This window comes from Anabrus simplex, chromosome 7, assembly GCF_040414725.1.
Source record: "Anabrus simplex isolate iqAnaSimp1 chromosome 7, ASM4041472v1, whole genome shotgun sequence".
NCBI classification, from domain to species: Eukaryota; Metazoa; Arthropoda; class Insecta; order Orthoptera; family Tettigoniidae; genus Anabrus; species Anabrus simplex.
Window position 1 is genome coordinate 258061974 of NC_090271.1, and position 23868 is coordinate 258085841.

The following is a 23868-nucleotide window of genomic DNA, read 5'->3' on the forward strand; positions in this document are numbered from 1 at the left end:
AAGAAATACCTTTCCCTTCGTCGCCATAAGACATATCTGTATCGGTGCGACGTAAAAACGAATTGTTGTTGTGAAGGATGCAAACTTTGGTAAGATGAGTAAAATGAGTTAAAATCTTCTTATCACTAAAACTGAGCGCTTGTCCACATCAGATTTGTCTTGTGGGATTAACTGTCCAATGATTGGGTGTAAAATGTAAGTGCCTTAAATACATCAAAAATAAATCAAGTATTGATTAAGTGTGAAATCCAGGCTAATAATTGCGATTGATGGAACTATCAATCAGGGGCTAGTGAAACTAATAACCCATGAAATTCTATCATATCTAAAGTTTGTAGATTTCGTTTTTGACATAAATATGTCTTAGTGCTTGCAGTCATCCGAAAATTTGTCTAACGAAACAGTGTCATGTAACAAAATGTGTGACAGAAGTGTAACCTAGCAACCGTGCAGGCTGTGATATAAGGTATAGTTGGATTGCCAGGCAATGTTACCTAGCAACCGTGCAGGCTATGACGTACGGCTAGCGGTCATCTAAAATTAGCCATGACCGAGAGATGTAATAAGACATTTAAGATCATTTGCTTTTCCCAAAGGGAAATTTGACACCAGTATATTTTCTCCAGTTGTTGAACATTGTACCAACACATCGAAAAATTTTGGCAAGGCAAGATTGGAAAGCGTTAGGACTTGGAAGGCAGCGGGCTAGACTTAATTAAGGTACATCCCCAGCATTTTTCTGGTGTGAAAATGGGAAACAATGAAAAAATATCTTCAGGACCACCGAACGTGGGATTCGAATCCACCATCCTCCGAATGCAAGCTCACAGCTAGGCGATCCTAACCACGCGTTAAAGAATAGTTTTTCTATATACACATTTTAGAGAGAACTATTAATTTTGGGTATACTCTATTTTGAATTTTGTGAAACAAAAATCGCAAATACCTGTCTTATTATTATTATTCGTAAGCTAAAGGAACATAAAATATAGAACAATGCAAATTACATTTTTCAAAACCTTCACAATTTACAGTTTTTCGATACTGCTAATGTCAACAGAGAAATTTTGCACTTCCTGTTTTTTCCCCTTAAAACTTTTTTTTCTATTTGCTTTACGTCGCACCGACACAGAGAGGTCTTATGGCGACGATGAGACAGGAAAGGCCTAGGAATAGGAAGGAAGCGGCCGTGGCCTTAAGTAAGGTACAGCCCCAGCATTTGCCTGGGGTGAAGATGGGAAACCGCGGAAAACCATCTTCAGGGCTGCCGACAGTGGGATTCGAACCCACTATCTCTGGGACGTAAGCTCACAGCTGCGTACCCCTAACCGCACGGCCAACTCGCCCGGTCTTAAAACTATTGAGCCACTGGTTTACTACACAAGATGGTCGGAAATAACTTGAACGGAGTATATGAGCATTAGAGGGTTGGCCATACTGCAACATAATTTTAAAAATATAATTAGTTATTTCGCGTCGTTATCATTTTATTAGCTGCTGAATTCAGCCAATCAGATCGCTTCTCGTTCAAGTTCAGTTCGGTTTTGGGAAACGGAGTTGCTAAATCTGCAATTGGCTTATGACTGGCTTGAGAGACATGGCGAGAAATCAACATCAAACACAAACACACCATGGGTTTCAGCCAGTGTCACCGTACTATCCTGTCAGCTCGGAGGTCCGTGTTCAAATCCCTCCTCTAGCGAAGTCTGTTTTCATCGACTGATTCTCTCAAGCCGGACTTAAGCCTGGTGCAGATTTGGCAACACTGTCTCCAAAGCCCAATAGAATTCCCGCGCGAAATGATCTGATTGCTGATAAAATGACAACTCGCGAGATATCGAATTATTTTTTCTCAAATTATTAAGCAGTATGACCAACCCTCTAACATTCATATAACAGATTCACGTTGTTTCCGACCACCGTTTAGAATAAAATTAGAGACCGGATGTTAAGGCATTTGTAGGTTAGAATGCAAAATTACCTTTTTTTTACTCCTTGCTTTACGTAGCATCGACACAGATAGGTCTGATGATGATGCTTGCTATTTAAAGGGGTCTAACATCTAGGTCATATGCCCTACATATAGGTAGGCTATTATGGCGACGATCGGATAGGAAAAGGCTAGGAGTGTAAAGGAAGCGGCCGTGGCCTTAAATAAGTTATAGCCCCAGTATTTGCCTAGTGCGAAAATGGGAAACCACGGAAAGCCATCTTTTTGGCTGCCGACTGTGGGGTTCGAACCCACTATCTCCCAGATGCCAGCTCACAGCTCCGTGCCCCTAACCGCGCGACCAACTCGCCCGGTGCAAGTTTACTGAAAGGAGTAACAAGTAACAAGTAACAAGAGTTCTGCTATGAGATTTGCATAAACATTAGGGACCCGACCTCTTAGACCCCCTAGAGGTTATGTTACTCTCGTTAAATTATGCAAGAGCGTGCTAGACAACTCCTACCAGCCATATTAGTTTGCATATTAACCTATTACTGTCTAAACTTCCGGTCTCTTCTTGTAGTATACGTATAGCCCAGAACACCCTTCGGACATTCCTGAATTTATGTAGCGAGTTTCAAGAAATTTGTCAAAGCCATTTCCTCGCGATACTGACACAATCACTCGTCCGACTCATTGGCTGAATGGTCAGCGTACAGGCCTTCAGTTCAGAGGGCCCCGGGTTCGATTCCAGTCCGAGTCGAGGATTTCACTCGTTTCTGATTAATATTTTTTGCTCGGGGACCGGGTATTTTTGTCCGTCCCAAAACTCTCCCCTTCATATTCATACAACACACTACACTACCAGCCACCACACAAACCCGCAATAGTGATTATATCCCTTCATGTAGGACTGGTGGCAGGAAGGGCATCCGATCGTAGAACATGGCCAATTCTGCATGTGCGAAGCAGGTCGCTTCCGAGATCCCACACGTCTAGGAAAACCGGTAGGAAAGAAGAAGAAGATTGAGACAATAATTCAGAAAAGAGATAGACAGAAGGACAAAAATTGGAAATTGGATTAAACGTATTTTCGACATTTATAGACTTAGGCCAAAACTAATCCGAGATAAGGTATACGTAGGGTGAAGCTAAAATCTGAAATGTACAGACACAATTATAATTGTCTTTATTTGGATTAAGGTAGCCTTCTTGGTCTTAGGTTCAGAGGGTCTCGCATACGATTACTGGGATTGTCGGGGATCTTAATCGCATCTGGTCGATTCCCCTGCCTCGGGGACTGGGTACTTGTCCCAAAATTCTCCCCGTTATATTCATACAACTTACCAGACTTAATAGCCACCACATAAAATGGCAATAGTGAATACATCTCCCAATGTAGGTTTAGGGTTGGCGTCAGTAAGGGTATTCCGCCGTAAAACAGCGACAAACTCACATATACGACACAGCCCGCACCGTCGACTCCACCAGACTGTGGGATAAGTAGTAGAATAAGAGAAGCAGAGAGGAAGAAATATAATAAGCCTGTATACGCTTATTACTGGTACTAATACAGAAGTTTACCGAGCTCGATAGCTTCAGTCGCTTAAGTGCGACCAGTATCCAGTATTCGGGAGATAGTAGGTTCGAACCCCACTGTTGGCAGCCCTGAAGATGGTTTTCCATGGTTTCCCATTTTCACACCAGGCAAATGCTGGGGCTGTACCTTAATTAAGGCCATGGCCGCTTCCTTCCCAGTCCTAGCCCTTTCCTGTCCCATCGTCGCAATAAGACATATCTGTGTCGGTACGAAGTAACGCCAATAGCAACAAAAAAATACAGCAGTTTTCATTCTGTCCCTAAAGAGGACGGCGGGCCTCCTGCACGGTAACGCTGTCTCTCAGACCTGGGAGGATTCTTTCGGTCAAAGAGATATCCAGAGAAGGTGATGCGGTTAGCAGCCGTGGAATACACAAGGAAATGTCCCGGCGTTTGTGTTAGTGGAGGAGAGTGGAAAACTAAGGAAAACCATTCTCAGTACAGCAGATTGCGGGGACCAGCTCCTCTCCATCTCCCGAATACAGAGGTATAGTGCCATGGCCACTTGTAGGTCCGAATCGACTGTGCATCCGCCGGTTCTCGATATGAACTCTGTCTCTTCGCAAGTTCGCATTGCAGTGTTAAGTGCTTGTGATGTTTTGAAAGTTACAGGCATATCGATTTAAATTTTTATGGCAGAGCTATTGAGGATCCAACCACCCTTCGGGCTCAATACTCAACATACAACGCACGAATAAAAACTAGGCTATTGAGAAAGGTCGTGCTGAAGGTCGTTTGTGACGAAATAGTTAGTTGGATGCGTCAATCTCAAGTCTCCAGGATAAGATGAAGGAGGGGAAAATTTTCACCAGAGAGAGGAAATGGTCTGCGATCACTCGTGAGTAGGCTTATACGGACAACTATTAAAATGTGTTTCTATATGCAATACCCTGATATCGACCTATTGACACGACCTAAATGTGCCATTTTCCCTACTATTGTGGAAAATGAAGTTATGATTCCTTAGCAACGTTTTTGACATCTCAATACAAAATATTCCTATTCAATAAACAAACCCATAGAATTCTTCTTATAAGTTTTCTGTGGTCAGAATGGGAAAATATGTCACTGAAAATTAACGCAAGTTAATTAATGATGTTGGCTTGAGAAAACTACAACGTGCTATAATATTTCCTGAGCTCAGTAGTTGATCATTCATTAATTTTTCAACGTTACTCAATAATACTCCTTAAGATTAAGCCTTATTTAAATATTAATACTATTGTTCTGTCTGTCATGTTATTAGCATAGAGACTTGTTTTATCTTCAAACAGCACCACTAAAAGTCCCGCAGTTACGGTATGTTCTTAAATATTGAAAACCACTCTATCAAAGTGAGAATTCACCATCACGTTATCTTTAATATCCTGAGAGATTTTCATACTTTCAATAATTCAAATAATTTATTTTTTCGTTTCAGACCTAGTGTAAAGCGTGTCCAGAAAGTAAGGTTCCAACGCCTAAAAAATAATCAAAATGTCCACTACAAATTATCTACTGATACTTATTATTTCTTTTTTCGACGTAATTTCCGTCATTATTCTAATACTTGTTAACTCTGGGTACTCCCACGGTCATAGATTTCTAGAGCCTGCTGCCAGAACAACACATCCACTTCATTCTAGATCACTTCATCACTCTTTGTGCTGCAACTGGAAGTTGCACGGATTGTTAAACCAATTCTCTGAAGAAACTTTTCAGACATCACAGATAGCTTATTATTATTATTATTATTATTATTATTATTATTATTATTATTATTATTATTATTATTATTATTATTATTATTATTATTATTGTTATTCTTGAGCCTGCGTGATGGTCATGAACGCCAAGGCGTCAAGTCTTTGCGGTCGGATACCGTGGTTACCTGGTTCGAATCCCACTGGTGGAACAAAATTACCATCAGAATGTTGGCTAGTAAGGTAGGAAAAAGTGAAATGGCGTATGGCTTTTAGTGCCGGGAGTGTCCGAGGACACGTTCGGCTCGCCAGGTACAGGTGTTTTGATTTTACGCCTGTCGGCGACCTGCGCGTTGTGATGAGGGTGAAATGATGATGAGGAACACACATACACCCAGCCCCCGCTCCAGCGAAATTAACCAATGATGGTTAATGCCCGACCTTTCCGGGAATCGAACCCGGGACCCCTGTGACCAAAGGCCAGCACGCTAACCATTTAGCCATTGAGCCGGACGGTAGGGGGTTAGAGGTGGTGGTATACAATTTCTAATCAATAGATAGCTTTGCAGAAGCCTCGATTCAATTCCAAACCTCTCCGCATTGTCCGTGTAGAGTTGTTGATTGTGATTCAATGGGGACGTTAAGCCTTGAACAGAACCCTTGGTGTTATTCGACAGGATAGACTAAGCTGTGTGTCGACATCGGATTTCAACTTCTCCATACCTCACTGTTACCATCTCTCGCCGAGACACGGATGTCACCCATGGCTGTCAGCTAGAAAGACATGCATCGGACCTATCCGGAAGTCACAATCAATCAATCAATCAATCAATCAATCAATCAATCAATCAATCAATCAATCAATCAATCAATCAATCAATCAATCAATCAATCAATCAATCAATCAATCAATCAATCAATCAATCAATCAATCAATCAATCAATCAATCAATCAATCAATCAATCAATCAATCAATCAATCAATCAATCAATCAATCAATCAATCCATCCATCCATCTATCCATCCATCAATCAATCAATCAATCAATCAATCAATCAATCAATCAATCAATCAATCAATCAATCAATCAATCAATCAATCAATCAATCAATCAATCAATCAATCAATCAATCAACTACTTCGTTACATGTTGTAGATTCAGAATGCTCCCATAAACGGGAACAATAATTGCTCTGTGAATATCCTCTAGCATGGAGTAAACGCATGACATAGGGCACTTCACATCTGGCGGGATTCTGAATCGACGCAGCCATTGTTAACTCAATGTAGCAATGAGGAAAGCTGAAGGATGAAGTCAGTGTAGTCAACGTACGCACAAATATATTACCTGTCTACGCAAACGGGGAATAACCGTACTTCCCGCGCACACCTCGTAGCAGGCTACATACAGTAGCAGTCGTAGAAGTAGTAGTAGTACAATTCCCGGTTGAATTATAACTAGTCTTGAAATTACTCCTTTCCCCAACGAAATTCTACATTTCGTTCAAATTCAACCATGGGTACTTTAGAGGAACAAAACTTCAGATAACTCTCATGTCCCACCCTCAGCTATTGTTAGGGTTATTTCGAAGTCCAGTGGATCATTAGTAAGTTGTCACAAACCACTGATATTTACATGTCCCCCATATTTCTTTCCCTCTTCCTCTGTACCAATTTAGAGACCCAATATTAGGGAGTTCTTTATGACAGCCATAAAAAGAACAGAATACTGTAATTAAACATTTCGGACGATGTATTCCGTTTCTTCAATTAAATTTAAAGTGGGGGGAAGCAGAATGAGAAGAGACTCGTGGTGTAGTCCACAAATTGGAGGTAGAAACTTACAACGACCAACAAATGAACTCGTCTGCTGTACAATGACATTCTCTAAAAAAAAACATATACGTGCTACCTGGAGCCAATTTCACTGACGTGATGAACGCATTATTCCACTAATTACGCTGGTTGTAGAGATAATCGTAGTTTCCAACACAACAAAAGTATTCCAATTAATGCGAATAATGAAAACTTCTCTTATCCAACACATTTTCTCGTTAACCACATATTTTCGTTTTTATTCTCTTCCCACTCTGGCCCATCCAACACCCCTCCCGCTCTCCCTTTCCGCGCCCTACACCCTCCCTCACTCATCCCATCATCACAGCGCCCTACGTATATCTATATCATCCACGTTTTCCGCGTCAGTGCTTTAAACTGCAGCCCCTAGGTAGAGCCAGTGGCGAAAATTAACTCCTAGTAATAAAAGCCCTTAGCAGCTTAAACAATGGCGTCAGATTATAATTGCCTCATCAAAACCTACATAATATAGTATAAAACAGGGGTGTAAATTCTTGTATTTTCACCACAAATCGGTGTCATAATATGCAATGAATAGTGTTCGAAAGTTTAATAATATAACGTTATTTGCTTTACGTCTCACTAACTAATTTTTAAGGTTTTCGGACACGCCGAGGTGCCGAAATTTAGTCCCGCAGGAGTTCTTTTACGTGTCAGTAAATCTACCGACACGTGGCTGATGTATTTGAGCACCTTCAAATACCACCGGGCTGAGCTAGGGTCGAACCTGCCAAGTTGGAGTCAGAAGGCCAGCGCCTCAACCGTCTGAGCCACTCAGCCCGGTGTTCGAAAGTTTGTGACCTAAAGATGTAAAGCAAACAAAAGCCATAGATGCAGAGTGAGTCTCGGCCCACAAGTGGCCACGGCTCTACCGTGGATCTACGCCTCTGAATTCGGGAAACCGAGAGGGCCTTGTCCCCACCGTCGGCTGTCCCGAGAATGTTTTTCCGTGCTTTTTCAACTTCTGCACAATGGCGAATGCCGAGACAGTTCCTAGTATGCGCAGCGGCCATCAACACTCTCACATTCTGCGCACATCTCCTTCCCCGAAACAAATCTCCTGGTCTGAGATTTTTTTTTTTTACTGGGGGCCCCCGTAGCCCGCTCCCCCGCCGTGACCATCGACTCAATCTACATGGCCTCCGACATGCTATTAATTTCTAAGTAGAAAAGAGATAGCTGGGTAGAGTGGGAAGTGATACAAGGAGTATCTGCCTGTTTCCATGTCAGACACGTTACCAGGCGAGATTGTGTTAGGTATATGGTGTTGAAGTATGGTATTGAAGGGTCAGGGAAAAACCACGTAGGCAGAAAGAAGAAAGAGCCTACATGTAAAACCTCCCCTTCAGGGGAGGAATGAAACCGTTCTTAATATTATCAGTAGTAGCAGCAGCAGCCTTCTGTCGAGCCCTCAGCCGAGACCAACCCTCTCTTAACCAAATCCTACGTGATCCACATTCCCCTTTCCCACGCTTTACCCAAACTCTGCTACATCTCTACCGGTACATTCCTCCTCTCGAAGGTGATGATCAACTGTGATCTGTGACGTAGGACCCAACACTATTATCGTCCTAACTCGCAACAACAATATTTCTGTCATTTTAAAATAATTCCACAGAAACCAGTACAACAAAGCTACCCACGCACCAGTGATCCCTCGACAACGACTGTACCAAATTCCTGCCAGAGAGGGAGAAAAAAGGAAAAGAAAACACATTGTAAATAGGAATATACTTCCTACCAAAATAATAGTCGCATTTCTTTCGCAAGTACTTTATTGACAATAAACAATACAGAAAGGAATATACTTATAACACTAATACACCACATCAACCCGATGCTATTGACAGTACTCACAACTGCACCTGATCACTCAACACGTTCTAAGGCAGCACGAGCTGATATGGCAGTTTCTGTTTCCCCATGTGAGGAAGGTTGTAACAGTTCTTTCCATGAACCTTCATGCATTCAACCATAACTTCTTGCAGGTATTCAGTGCCTCAGCAGGAAGGTCGTTGAAGGCTTTTTCAACAGCAGTAACAAGTTCATCTACTGTGGATGTTGCCTCTTGATATTGGAGAGACTGTATGGCATGGAAGAAGCCGAGATCTAGGACAATCATATCTGGGCTATTTGGAGGCTAACAGTAAATTTTATGGTTAGACCAGTATTAGAAGCGGCAGCTTTAAACTTAGGATCAGACGGATCAAGGTTTTCCATTATACTGCTGCAGTGTATGCAGATGGGTTTTGATGCTGTCCATGAAGCCAGGAAGAACTTTCTCGATGAGCATCTTTCTGTATTCGTCCTGTGTAAGGGATTGGATAGGTTTCGTAACCAGTGTCCCCCTAGGCCTATTTTTGCTACTGCGTTTTGCTGGTTCCTGGACGATGAATGGAAATACTCCAAGTTTACCATCAACGTACTGGTTACGCATTGAATCGGGACGGGGACGTGCCACTGCTGCTAGAAACATCACCTTCGTAATGAAGCGTTTATTCTGACAGCTTCGATGTGGATAGGGTTCTTCAGCAGCAAGGTAAAATCATCCTTTTTCTTCAGTCATGTAAAACCACTTTTCATCAACATGAATCCGATTCGAACATGTCCTGAAATCTTGCTCTGCGTATCGAAATTGCTGGATCCAAGATTGACAAACAAAATTGCAAACGCTTCTGTTCTCCTGAATGTCGTCGAATAGCTTTTTCTTGGATTCTGCGATGCACTGTTGATTTTTTCATACCCAAAGCGACAGCTACAGATCTGATAGTCTTTCTTTGACGCAATGGAATGTTTTTAAGTCTATCCTGATCTATGCATTTCTCCTTTCTACTGACTCTCCCTTTTATTCTAGCGGAGACATCATCAACAATGTTGTCATTCATTATGCAGTTCTCACCTTGTTTCCATATGCGCTCTATGGACCGTCTATGAATGGCAAATTTCACAGCACTTTCCTTTATTACACCTCTTTGCAAGATGCCATTATTACTTACACGAAGTAAATGCTGATAAATGGCCCTCCTCTGATCATCATCAATATTTTTCACTCTTCCCCATTTCTTCAATGGCACTTTGTCAGTGGTGGTGGTGGTGATTATTGTTTTAAGAGGAAGTACAACTTGGCAACCATCCTCTATATAACACTAATCAGAGAGAAAAAATGGAAGGGATCCGACACTTCGAAAAATGAAGGTATAGGCCAAAGAAAGACAAGGGCCACGAAGGGCGTGAAAGTGAAAGACTCCCTAGCCCTCGGAAACCTAATAGCGTCGGGGTCGGAAAAGAACAAGAGTTGGCCAAGGAAGGCCAGATATGATAGATGAAAGTGAGGAGCCTGGCACAAGTAAGTGGAAGCAATGCCAGGACTCAGCTGAGGTCCCCGTGGTCGCCAACCCACGCTCCATAGTTCAGAGCCCCTGGAGCTGGCACTTTGTCACTGCAAGTACAATACGTGTATGTAAACGGTACGTACTTCGTATTGACATATATTGTACACACAAAGCGTCTGACTCACGTCACTACCACTGCATTCACCGATAGCTTGCGTTGATCTGAACACCTCGGTTCATGCGACCGCCTACCAAGGTCATGCACATATATCCCAGACTGCTAAACCAGTTTATATGCTCTGCGACAGAGCAAACATCACTGTGCTGTGCTTAAATTGATATTACGTTGCCGTTGTTAACAATAAAAGCTCGTTCACGGAATGCGACTATTATTTTGGGACAGAGGAAGTACAATAATGTAAATGAAAAGTATTGTAAAGAATTGTTTGGTAAATGCATAGGGCATTTTTGTAAATTTCTTACAGCCACTCTCCGTAATATTTCGCATACCATAGGTTTCTCAATAATTATCACAATGTAAAAAAATGTACTAATAAAAATGCGTTTAGTCCCCAATTAAAAAAAATTAAAATGTACTGTATAATATAGGCCTACGTAGTTCGAAACATCAAAAACGTAATGTATAATAATATAGTAGCCTATACAAATGTATGTACTACATATGTAACCGTTAATATTTAAAACAATAGAAAAAAGAAAGAACTAAGAAAACTTAGCCCAGAGGTCGAAATTCCCCTTTCAAATCTCCTTACACTACACTGAGTGACACAGACGGTTGAGGCGCTGGCCTTCTGGGCCAACTTAGCAGGTTCGATCCTGGCTCACTCCGGTGGTGTTTGATGATGCTCAAATACGTCAGCCTCGTGTCGGTATATTTACTGGCACTTATATGAACTCCTGCAGGACAAACGTCCGGCACCTCGGCATCTCCGGAAACCGTCAAAGTAGTTAGTGTGACGTAAAACAATAATATTATTATTCATTCCTGCCTAGAGACGGGCTACCTTCTAGGTGGCCCACCCCTCCCCTTCAGGGATGGGAATAAAATATTTAGATAGATAGACCTCCTAGGTAATGAAACAAGGCTGTCCTGAGAATGGTTTTCCGTAGTTTCCCATTATTTACACTAAGGCAAATGCTGGGACAGTTCCTCTTACAGGCCACGGCCCGCCCCCTCGCACCTTCTCCGTACCTCAAATCGCCGCAGCACATCTCTTGGCCTGAAGAAGGGCGTTTCCCTCAAGCCATATCTCATTACGGTACGGAATGAAAGCAATAGAATAAAAGGAATGAAGTGTAATTGATTGATTGATTGATTGATTGATTGATTGATTGATTGATTGATTGATTGATTGATTGATTGATTGATTGATTGATTGATTGATTGATTGATTGATTGATTATTTTTGGGATTACATTCTGAGTTTACATTGATTGATTGTTTATTTTTGGGATTACATTCTGAGTTTACAAGTAAGACAGACTGGGCAGGGACACTTTGTTCTGACACAAACAGATTTGAAATTTTTCAGCTTATCATTGACGATATCTGACCTCCGAATATAATAATGGAGTGTGACCTTGGGAAAGGCCTGGTGCGGGTCTAGGCGTCTGTGAGGATGGGGCCCTATCTATAACGAATTCTAATGCTAAACACTACACACACACCCAGTCCCGAGCGAGAAGAATTAACGTTAAAGTCGCGAATCCGGTCGGGTATCGAACCCAGGACTACTTGGACGAAATTGTTACGGTGCCAGACGCCCTCAGAATAAGAGTATTTATCTATACAATTATGCTATGGGCTTGTCAGTGTAACTAGAGTAGTGTTATGCAGCTGAAGGTGTATTTTTCCTTTCCTGACCTTGTTTTCCAATTATCGGAGGTAGGCACTTAAGGCGGTCTTAGTCGCTCAGACGATTGAGGCACTGGCCTTCTCACCCCAACTTGGCAGGTTCGATCCTGGCTCAGTCCAGTGGTATTTGGAGGTGCTCAAATAAGTCTGCCTCGTGTCGGTCGAGTTACTGGCAAGTAAAATAACTCTTGCGGGACAAAATTCCGGCACGTCGGCGTCTCCGAAAACCGTAAAAATGTAGATAGTGGGACGTAAAGCTAGTAACATTGTTATGATGATTTAGATTATTATTAATATTATTATTATTATTGTTATTAGTAGTAGTAGTAGTAGTAGTAGGAGGAGGAGGAGGAGGAGGAGGCACTTAATGAAATTAAGCCTCGTTTTCCGGTCTGTTACATGTATCCGTGCACAGTGGCCTTCCAGATCTTCCTCAAAGTTTAAGTTAAACGTTCTTTGGAACCGTTCGTTAGTATATCCATAGGCTCGGGCGTTGTCACGAGAGAAGTTGGTGCGGTACGTTAGTAGAATGGTGTTTATTCCACAAGACTGAACCACTGCAATACCCGTAATATTCGTTGTCGAGAGGTAGCTGCCAATGGAGAGAGAACTAAGCAGGTCCATCAGCAATCCCACCCGCTATAGGGTTAACATACAGTATGTACCAGCTACCCCTAGATTGAGATCCAGGAGAAGCTTCCTGAAAACTACTCCACTCTTCCCAACTACATCGACTACAGCAAGAAAGAAAAAACGTGTTTTTTCGACTTGAGAATAACTCCACCTTCGGAAAGTCTCCCACGTCGGTATGAACAAACTTGGATTGTGTCGAGGTCACTCAATCATCTTCGTTCTGGAGTTGGGAGATCCAAAAGGAATCTCCAGAAATGGCGCTTTCCTGTCGACAACGTTAACTGCGAATGCGAAGAACCCAAGACCATGGGAAATCTACTGGATTCCCTGCTGTGCCCTGGATCTTGTATTACAGACGATCTTCTCCTTGCAACAACAAACGCTGTTGATGTTACACGTCACTAGCCTACCGTAGTATGACGTAATTTAAGATTGTCTTTAGTGTATCTACATATTTTATTTGTTCCTGACTTGAATAAATAAATATAAACCCGCTTGTGAGAATATTCTTCGATGGGTGATTGTTGTTCGCACATTTAATGAATGACAAATAGAAATTCACTATTTCAGACTTAGGCACAGCACTTGAAATACCTCGAAAGTGTTGAGGTCGACCTTGAGTAGTGTCCACATTTCAGACCAATACAAGGGTATCGGGATAAAACGTGTCAGAAACAAGTGAATTTTAGTCCCGGGACAATCTTCTTCTTCCGGCTATAACTTACACTTTTTCAGTCCATCGAAAAACGAAATGTAACATTTAGTACACTACAAAAATCCTGTAAAATTGTGACTTCCCCTTTCGGAGAACCATCATTGAACGAGAAATGCAACCATGCAAGCTAAGGGCGCCAATCTTTAAGTTGATGACTTAAAGATAAAAATTTATAATCAAGCTTGGACGGACTCTTATCACAGGGGTGGGGTGATAGTGCACTAATCATTAAGCCGGAGAATTAGAAATCAAAAGGCTAATTAAGGCAGATTGATTAAAGTGAACTAGAAAAATACTATTTATTATATTGAATATAAATGACGACGGTTTAACGAGAACTGAATTTAAAATAGGAAATGAATTTAACAAAAAGTTGAATGACTCTACTTCGCGAAAACTTGCAATATTTTTAACTCGCTTGCTCACCATGTAGTCTTGTTCTGCTGGTCCTTGGAAAGCTTCCATCCTTGTAGCTGGAACATCACCGGTCGTCTTTGAGATCTCTTCATCTGCAGCTAAGTACCATTCCTGCCTTGCTAAGTGCACCGACCACTAACTGGAAGATGGCTTCGACACTAACACTCCCTATTATGCTCTATCCCATATATTGGAGATGAGCCCTAAGTCATAGTTAGAAACACCTCCTTGGGTTATGTGGAGAGGATACACAATTAATAATCCTTCCAACTTTACTGAAAATGTTCCCTGAAGTTTCATTTCTATCTAGTTTAATACTACATATTGTCTTAGATTGGTACAAACCGGTCTAGTAGCCGAGCTGTACGTACTTCCTGATGAGAGTGGCTATACACCCCTCATTCAGAAATTCCTAAGTACCACGTCGTGGTAACGAAGTAATTAATGTAGAAGTGATAAACTATCACACTAGTCCACTATGGTACAACAACCATAAGACAAGTTCACAGACCTACAGCGATATACAAGATCGAAGAATCAAGAATCCAGAAGAATAATAATTATGAATGCAGAATCAAGAAGAATGAAGCCAAGAGCTCCAACACGCCCTTTTATAACCTTCTCTGGCTCTAATTACAGGTCGCTACACGTGGTCCAATCAGTTGACACGTCTCTCCCCACTCCAGATATTAGAGTTGATGGGTCTTAACCATGATATCAACTGTTCTTGTATTAGCCCTTTCACTCAGTATCCATGGCAACATGACGCTCCTTTGAAAATATAGGCGGTGATCAGTTTGAATTATTCTGGTCGAAATACGGTAGCTGTCGTTATAACGCTTGAACACGTGCTCGCTTTTCCCAGAATTTGATGTCTAAATTTGTCCTTCCTTCTTCCTCGGTGATGTGGCAAGATAGAGGAATTCTACTGCAAGTTATTTAAACGAATGTCGCAAGAATCTAAGTGAATATTAGGATATTCAGCCCTCGTTTACAAGTCGTAGTTACAAAGTAATGAAATGATAGTGAGCAAATGATCAACCATGAATTATAATACAATTACATACCAAGATAAATATCATGACGTTAAATTCCTGAATTAATTACATATAATAAAATTAACATAATTACACTGTGACGTCTGGAACGTTACATACGCCCCCATGAGTTCTTAACAAATATCACATGAGTTGAGAACTCACACTCTTACTCCCACATTGACTTGAAATACCTCTATTACCTGCCCATTACGAGCGACATTATTTTCATACAATTAATTATATCTCACTGTTTCCATATCTCTCTTAGACTGCTTACCATTGCGAATGTCTGTTATTTCAGTTCATCTTGAGGTTTAGATACTAAATTATGCCCAACATGAGCAACTTTCCATTTTTAAAAAAACAAGATTATCTTTGAGAATATAACATAATATATATACAATTCAGATTACAAACTCTCCCGAGTGTCTATTAGTCCTTTTACTCTCCATCTTTCCGACATTCTTTGCTAGATAGCAGTAACACGTTCTCTTCAAATCTTTTACATTAAAACCATGGAAAACAAATGATACAATCAATTTACACCTTAATCACTCTCTCGAATGTTTCAACCTTATCTTGAAGCAGGATGCAATACACTTCACACGAATACACACGCGATTTAAGCTCACGGTAAAATTATTGCAAGTTAGAAATGCACATACGGGAAAATTAATTATTTGCCATCGTCAGCTTTAATTAGCCTTCGGTAACATCTCAGAAAACAGATAAGATATAACATTTCATGGCCTCACATACAGAAAACAGATGATCTATCGGCATGAACGAGCGTAAATCCACCGCTACACACAAACACCTCCCTTGTTTACAAACACAACTAGGAAATACCACCACAATTGAGACGTAAACTCATTCCGCTCGTAGTCTGACATAACAGGTAGCAACTTCCCCGAGTTACTGACCTATATCTCACAATCCGGTTCAGCCACCTCACACGACAGGTATCTCCGTAAACTACTAATGTTATATGAACCATTCATTACGCACTCGCCATCCGCTAACTTGTAAGCACAGGGTCCTAGTTTTCTATGTACTTTATAAGGACCTTGATATAAAAGAAAAAATTTCTTTGTTACCTTATCCTCACTGTTTGACAACATGGGAACTCTCACCAAAACCATATCACCTACCTCAAAGTTATCAAGTACCTTACGTTTCTGCTGCCTTTTACGTTTATCTCCAGATTTAACAAGGTTCTCCCGTGCCAGTCGGACGTAAAATTCAGCATTACGAGGTGGTTCCTCAGGCAAACCTAACACTCTCACTAGTTCATTCTGGGGCCTACGACCAAAATGAACTTGTGACGGCGTTAATCTAGTGCTTTCATGTTGAACTGCATTGATCCATGTCTCTATGCGGGATAAATGAGCCACCCAGGCTGTATGCTTATCGAACACTAAGCATCTAAACATGCGAGATAACTCTTTCATAACGCGCTCACACATATTGCCCTGAGGGTATCTAATGGATGAATGAACCTGTGTAATACCTAGCTCTCTAATTATGGACTTCCATTTTCTCGAAATAAACTGCGGTCCACTGTCTGATAATATTCTAAGAGGAGTACCTAATTCAGGGATATACTTCTCTTGGATTATACGACTACAAGATTTTCCAGTGGCTTTTCTCATACCGTATAATCTGACCAACTTCGAGAAGGCATCAATAATGAGTAAAATATATTGGAAGCCGAACTGTCCCTTTACCACAGGTCCAAACAGATCAGTACACACCAAGTCACCGGGTCTTTCTGAGATTACTGCCTGACGAGGTCCTGCTAAATAGCGGTTAGGAACTTTGCTACGCTGACACAGATCGCAAGTGGAAGGAATTTTTCTTATATCTCTTCCCATCTTGTCCCATATAAAATTCTGTCGGATCTCATACAGAACTTTATTAGCTCCATAATGTCCTAATTCCTTGTGGATAAACCAAATCAATTCCACACGTAGCGCTTTGGGTACACAAATCCCCCAGAGATCCTCGCCACATTTCCTGGCTAGAAATCCGTTAACCAGTTTGTACGTGTGCCTACCATGCGACACAGTGAGCTGCTCTCCTCCCTGAAGTACAGACAAAGGTTCCAGACATTCTTCGTCTACCGACTGTTCAACCAATGGGTTACGTAGTCTATTTAGAGCAGTTTCATTTTCCTTAGACAGACATGTACATATAATAATGCCCTCACGTGGCTCTAGAAGGCTACCTTCTTCGCACAACTTCGGATCACGTGACAATAAATCAGCAAGGACATTATTCTTTCCCTTAATGTGAGTTACCTTAAAATCATACTCTTGTAGGGCGAGTATCCATCTACTAACTCTGTTAGATGATAATTTACACTTGGATACAAAAGAAAGAGCATGATGATCCGTCCTAATTTCAAATTCGGTACCTAAAACATACATCCTAAATTTACTCAGGGAGTATACGATAGCTAGGAATTCAAGTTCCGTTATAGTATAACGCTTTTCAGCAGCACTTAAACCTCTGGAAGCTAAAGACACAATCCCCAAATTACCATCATCATCTACTTGACATAGTGCACCAGCGATACCACAGTGAGATGCGTCCGTCAGCAACACATACTTCCTATCGGGCATGGGGTATCTCAAAACAACCGCCTGCCTGAATCCTTCTTTTAATTTTAGGAAAGCTCTATCATGACCTTGTGTCCATTCCCACTTACTGCCAGCTTTCAATAGTTCTCTAAATGGCTCTAGTAAGTTACCAAATCTCACTACAAATCGTCTGAAAAAATTACATACACCAATATTCGATCTGAGCTCCTTAATATTTCTAGGTGTCGTAGTATTCAATATTTTTTCAATTCTTGTGCTCTCAGCGTCACTCCCATTGCCGATACACGGTGCCCCAAAAAAGTCACCTCTCGTCTACTGAAAACACACTTGTCAAGTTTCAGAGTAAAACCCGCATACTCTAATTTAGAAAAAAACCCTCTCCAAGTGGTCCAAGTGCTCTTCAAAGGTACTAGATGCTATAACCAAGTCATCGATATAAATCGTAGCATAATCTCCAGTATCATCTCCCAAGGCAATACTTAGTGCGCGAATTAGAGCTGCCGAACTCGTACGGGTCCCAAAAGGAACACGCCCAAATTGGTACAAACTATGCTTATAGCTGAAAGCAGTAAGAGGCCTGTCTTCTGATCTCAAAGGTATCTGCCAAAAACCACTCCTAAGATCTAACGTAGAAAACCAACTCTTACCCTGAAAACTCTGTATCAACTCTTCAATGGTTTGTGATCTCAACTGATCAGCACCAATACGTCTGTTCATTTCCCTGCCATCAATACACAAACGTATTGATCCATCAGACTTAGGCACGACAATTAAGGGATTAACGTATTGACTGTTTGATAATTCAATCACATCGTCTGCTAACATAGCTTGAATTTGATCCTCTACGGCTATAGCATATTTGTGTGGTATCGGATACCGCGGTCCGCTGAATGGACTCTTATCCAGCACAGAAAAAGAATGCTCGTACAGATGGGTAACACCAGGTTTCTCAGAGAAAATCTCCATGTGTTCATATAACACTTCAAATAACTTGTCCTTCTGGACTTCACTTAACTGATTTCTACCTACGGCTTCTTTCAAGCCACATATTTTATCCTCATTAATCCACAACTGGCACAACTTCAGGCCCTCACTAGCCTCTTCATTAACTTTAGTAACCTCTCTCATTCTCCACACTGTACTAACTTCCGTTTTCCTTTGAATTTCCTCCTCACACTTGACCTTGATATCCTCATTATTCCACCTGAAATTTAGCACTGAATCATTGTAATTTAACTGAGCCAATTTTAACGTTAACCAGTCAGATCCCAAGATAAGATCAAATATCAAATGCGGAATTACCAAACATATCTGAACGCTAATAAAATTATTAATACAGATCGGAACAGCTACTTGTTTACAAATTTGCTTAGACCTCTTTCCAACAGCCGTAATGATGAAAGTAGACTTAACAGGCATTTCCTCCAACTGAATACCCTGTTTCACTAATGACTCATACCACTGAGAACTAATACATGATATTTGGCTACCAGAATCAATCAAAACTTTAACCCACGCCCCCCAAACTTTCAATTTAACAACGGGATTGACTACTTTATTACTTGAATCTCCATTATTCTGCTCGGGTTCATACAACAAATCGTCTCTAACATCTAGGTCATATGGTAACACTTTCATGACAAGACACTTAGCTACCTTCGTACTAGGCTGGAATTCTGACCTAAGATTACAGCCTCTAGTTAGTTTAAAGGTTCCCTTTGTGTATTGACGTTGGACTCATTAGTACATTGCTCTGGCCCCCGTTGGGAATTCCCTGTCCTATATTCAGGTGCTCCGCTCCTACTGTTATGCTGAGGTCTGAACTGATTGCGAGCTTCGTGATTCTGTGTTCTTCCGTTATGTCTCATTCCGTTGTGATGACTATAGCTCTGTATATTCTCCGTTCTACTCCTAAGGTTTCCTAAAGCATCAAAACTGCCTAGTAGGTTTTCCATCTCCTGAATAGTACCAACTCTTTGCATGCAGGCCACTTCTCTCACCCTGTCCGGAAAATGTCTCAAAAGTAGTCTTACTACATCAGACCCCTCGGTTATACCATCTAAGTTCTGACAAATCATGACATGGGCCAGGAAGTACTCGGTCATAGTGACTCCCTCATGCTGTTTGTACCTCCCAAATACCACCCTTTCTCTCTCCCGAGCTTGTATCGCTTCATTCCATAATTTATCTCTAAACTTATTTCTGAATTCTTTCAGGTTCGTCATCGTTTGCCTATATACCATGAATCAAGACCGAGTTTCTCCTACAAAAGCATGGTCAATATTTTCCATAACGTCTTCCCAGTCCATAGACCCTTCCTCTAGACGCTTTTCAAATCGTTTTTCTATCATCTTAAGGAAATCTAGCGGGTTCGTTTGTTTCCCATTAAATTTAGGTAGTTCAATTTCCCGAATGTAGCTATTTCCTAGACATTGCTTTCCCGTGAAAACCTGTTTATCCTTTGCCACCTGTTTTAACTGATTTTCTGCTTTCTCCATCCGGCATTCTACATCTTTGTCTCTCCTATCAATTTCGCTCTCCAAATTAACCTGCTTCTCTTTCAATGTCCTAATTTCAATCTTATTCTCTTCAGCTATCGCAAACCTTTCTTCACTTGCCCGCGTCTCATCTTCTATTCTAAGCTTTACTGTGTCTATCTCTTGTTGGACGTGGTCTTTGAATACCCGTATTTCCCCTCTTTGAGTCTCAACTCTCTTATCAATACTAGTGACCTGCCTCATTACTTCCTCCCTAGTAGAGTTGTTTTCCTTCCCCATTAATTCCAACAACTCACTCCTCTGCTCTACAAATTTCTTTTCTACCTCTTGTTTGTTTTGCTTAGTTATCTCTTTCTGTTCCTCTATCTGCTTGTTAAATCTTTCATTTTGTTTAAATAATTCTTGTAACTGTTTGCTATGTTCGTCCATCCTTTTATTAGCTTCTACCTTGTGTTCATTCAATGCCTTACTTAATTCTCGTTTAGTTTGTTCTACTTCATTTTTAATTTCTGATTTAGTTTGTTCTACATCTGTTTTAATTTGTTCCAATTCATTTTTTATTTCAGATTTACTGTCCTCTATCTTACTCAACATTAACTGCATCATTCCCATTAACTGATCATTATTATTACTTTCATTGTTAGTGTTTACTTCCGCTTCGCCCCCCATCCTACTATCATCTGACTCCATACTGACTTCTTTCTGCTTGCCTTCACTCTCCATACTACTTACACTTCTATCTTCAATTTCCTCTACTAGACTACACAACTCTTCCTCTGAACTCAATACGTTATTGCCTTTTATCGCCCGTCCACTGCGCAACATCCTCTCCTCTTTCGTCTGATCAGCCATGACCCTCCCCACAATCAAACACTCCTAATGCAACGTGGATATCCAAATTTTACCCATAATACGAATTCTGATATCGTTACTGTCATTAACTGCTCCGTACTTAATGATTTTCTCGCCCTACGTTGGAGCGGCATTTATGTGACTTCCCCTTTCGGAGAACCATTATTGAACGAGAAATGCAACCATGCAAGCTAAGGGCGCCAAAATTTATAATCAAGCTTGGACGGACTCTTATCACAGGGGTGGGGTGATAGTGCACTAATCATTAAGCCGGAGAATTAGAAATCAAAAGGCTAATTAAGGCAGATTGATTAAAGTGAACTAGAAAAATACTATTTATTATATTGAATATAAATGACGACGGTTTAACGAGAACTGAATTTAAAATAGGAAATGAATTTAACAAAAAGTTGAATGACTCTACTTCGCGAAAACTTGCAATATTTTTAACTCGCTTGCTCACCATGTAGTCTTGTTCTGCTGGTCCTTGGAAAGCTTCCATCCTTGTAGCTGGAACATCACCGGTCGTCTTTGAGATCTCTTCATCTGCAGCTAAGTACCATTCCTGCCTTGCTAAGTGCACCGACCACTAACTGGAAGATGGCTTCGACACTAACACTCCCTATTATGCTCTATCCCATATATTGGAGATGAGCCCTAAGTCATAGTTAGAAAAACCTCCTTGGGTTATGTGGAGAGGATACACAATTAATAATCCTTCCAACTTTACTGAAAATGTTCCCTGAAGTTTCATTTCTATCTAGTTTAATACTACCTATTGTCTTAGACTGGTACAAACCGGTCTAGTAGCCGAGCTGTACGTACTTCCTGATGAGAGTGGCTATACACCCCTCATTCAGAAATTTCTAAGTACCACGTCGTGGTAACGAAGTAATTAATGTAGAAGTGATAAACTATCACACTAGTCCACTATGGTACAACAACCATAAGACAAGTTCACAGACCTACAGCGATATACAAGATCGAAAAATCAAGAATCCAGAAGAATAATAATTATGAATGCAGAATCAAGAAGAATGAAGCCAAGAGCTCCAACACGCCCTTTTATAACCTTCTCTGGCTCTAATTACAGGTCGCTACACGTGGTCCAATCAGTTGACACGTCTCTCCCCACTCCAGATATTAGAGTTGATGGGTCTTAACCATGATATCAACTGTTCTTCTATTAGCCCTTTCACTCAGTATCCATGGCAACATGACGCTCCTTCTATATATATAAAAGCAAGTCGGGCTGGAGCGATGTATATATAAATATTTAAAAATGAAAAAAGACGTGAATTAATGAGGCACTTCTAGAAATCTCAGAAATTTGAAACTTGGTACGAGGGAAACTGATGACCCCAGGATCCCTAGAAAAATCAGAAATTCTCAAAATTCCCTGAAGGGGGCACGCTAGGGGGGCTCAAATTTTGGGCTCAGTATAAGAACACAGTCGTATAGTATATCCAAAACGATAACCTATAGGTTTCGTGGGCTTAAAAATTTTCGGGAATTTCCTCATTTTTATCCCTCATCCCCCCAAATCAAGATGGCGGCACAACCTGCGAGACGAGGTAGACAATTGAAATTTGGTGAAATTATAGCTTTTGAACCCTAACCGACGGGAAAATTCCAAGATGTTCAAATTTTTCACTTTTTACCCCCAAGGATATCGAAATATGGAGGCAGTTTTAATGACTGTGCAGACATTCCTTCTGAGCTATTTTTTGGCTAAACGGTAAGTCGTATCACAAAACGGATGGCACAATGTCTCTTCAATTCGGAGTGATCTACAACTTTGGTCCTGTGACATTTTGTCGTATCTCTCTCCCTTATACGTTAAATTTGGCCGTATTTCTGGATTGTTCGTAAATTTGGTGATTTTTACAAGTATATTTTATTGTTTGACACACTTATAACAATGATAGGATCATCACGTTGTGTGCGCACATTGGCACGATTAAGGGACATATGTGTACCAAATTTCATGATTCTAGCTTATACATAAGTAGGCAAAATGTAATGTAAAATGTTAAAAATGCACCCAAATTTCACCCTATTCAAAATTTGAACTCAATTTACCCCCTTAATATGGGCGATACGAGGAAATGGTTTAGAAACAAACATGTAGAGCGATAAATGAGGCGTCTGATGGCGCAAACCGTTTCTTAATATCATAAACCGTTTGGGAGATATGAATCTCGAAGTGGAAGTCTGCACTTTTCAACGTGCTCATGCTTATCCGTCATCTATATAAATAAAATCGTAACGACCGTGTGTCTGTACATTGATTATTTTGGCGAAATTTCGGTACAGTTATCCGTTTCAGGTGTAATAATTACCATCTGCATCATGTTTTTTTTTTTTTTTTTTGTTTTTTGCTAGGGGCTTTACGTCGCACCGACACAGATAGGTCTTATGGCGACGATGCATCATTTTTAGCTTTGGTGTCTGTTTGTATGTTTGTCTGTTTGTCTGTCCTTCTATAACTTGAAAACTACTGGATATATTTCCACCAAACTTCATATTTAGAATCCACCTGTCCTTGGGTAGGTTTTAGCGCAAACTGTGTGTCTGTACACTGGTTATTTTGGCGAAATTTCCGTACAGTTATCCGTTTCAGGTGTAATAATGACCATCTGCATTATTTTTAGCTTTGGTGTCTGTTTGTCTGTTTGTTTGTCTGTTAGTCTCTTTGTCTGTTTGTCTGTTTGTCTGTCCTTCCATAACTTGAAAACTACTAAATATATATTTCCACCAAACTTCATATTTAGAATCCACCTCTCCTTGGGTAGGTTTTAGCGCAAATATCGTTTCTAAATCCCTGAACTGA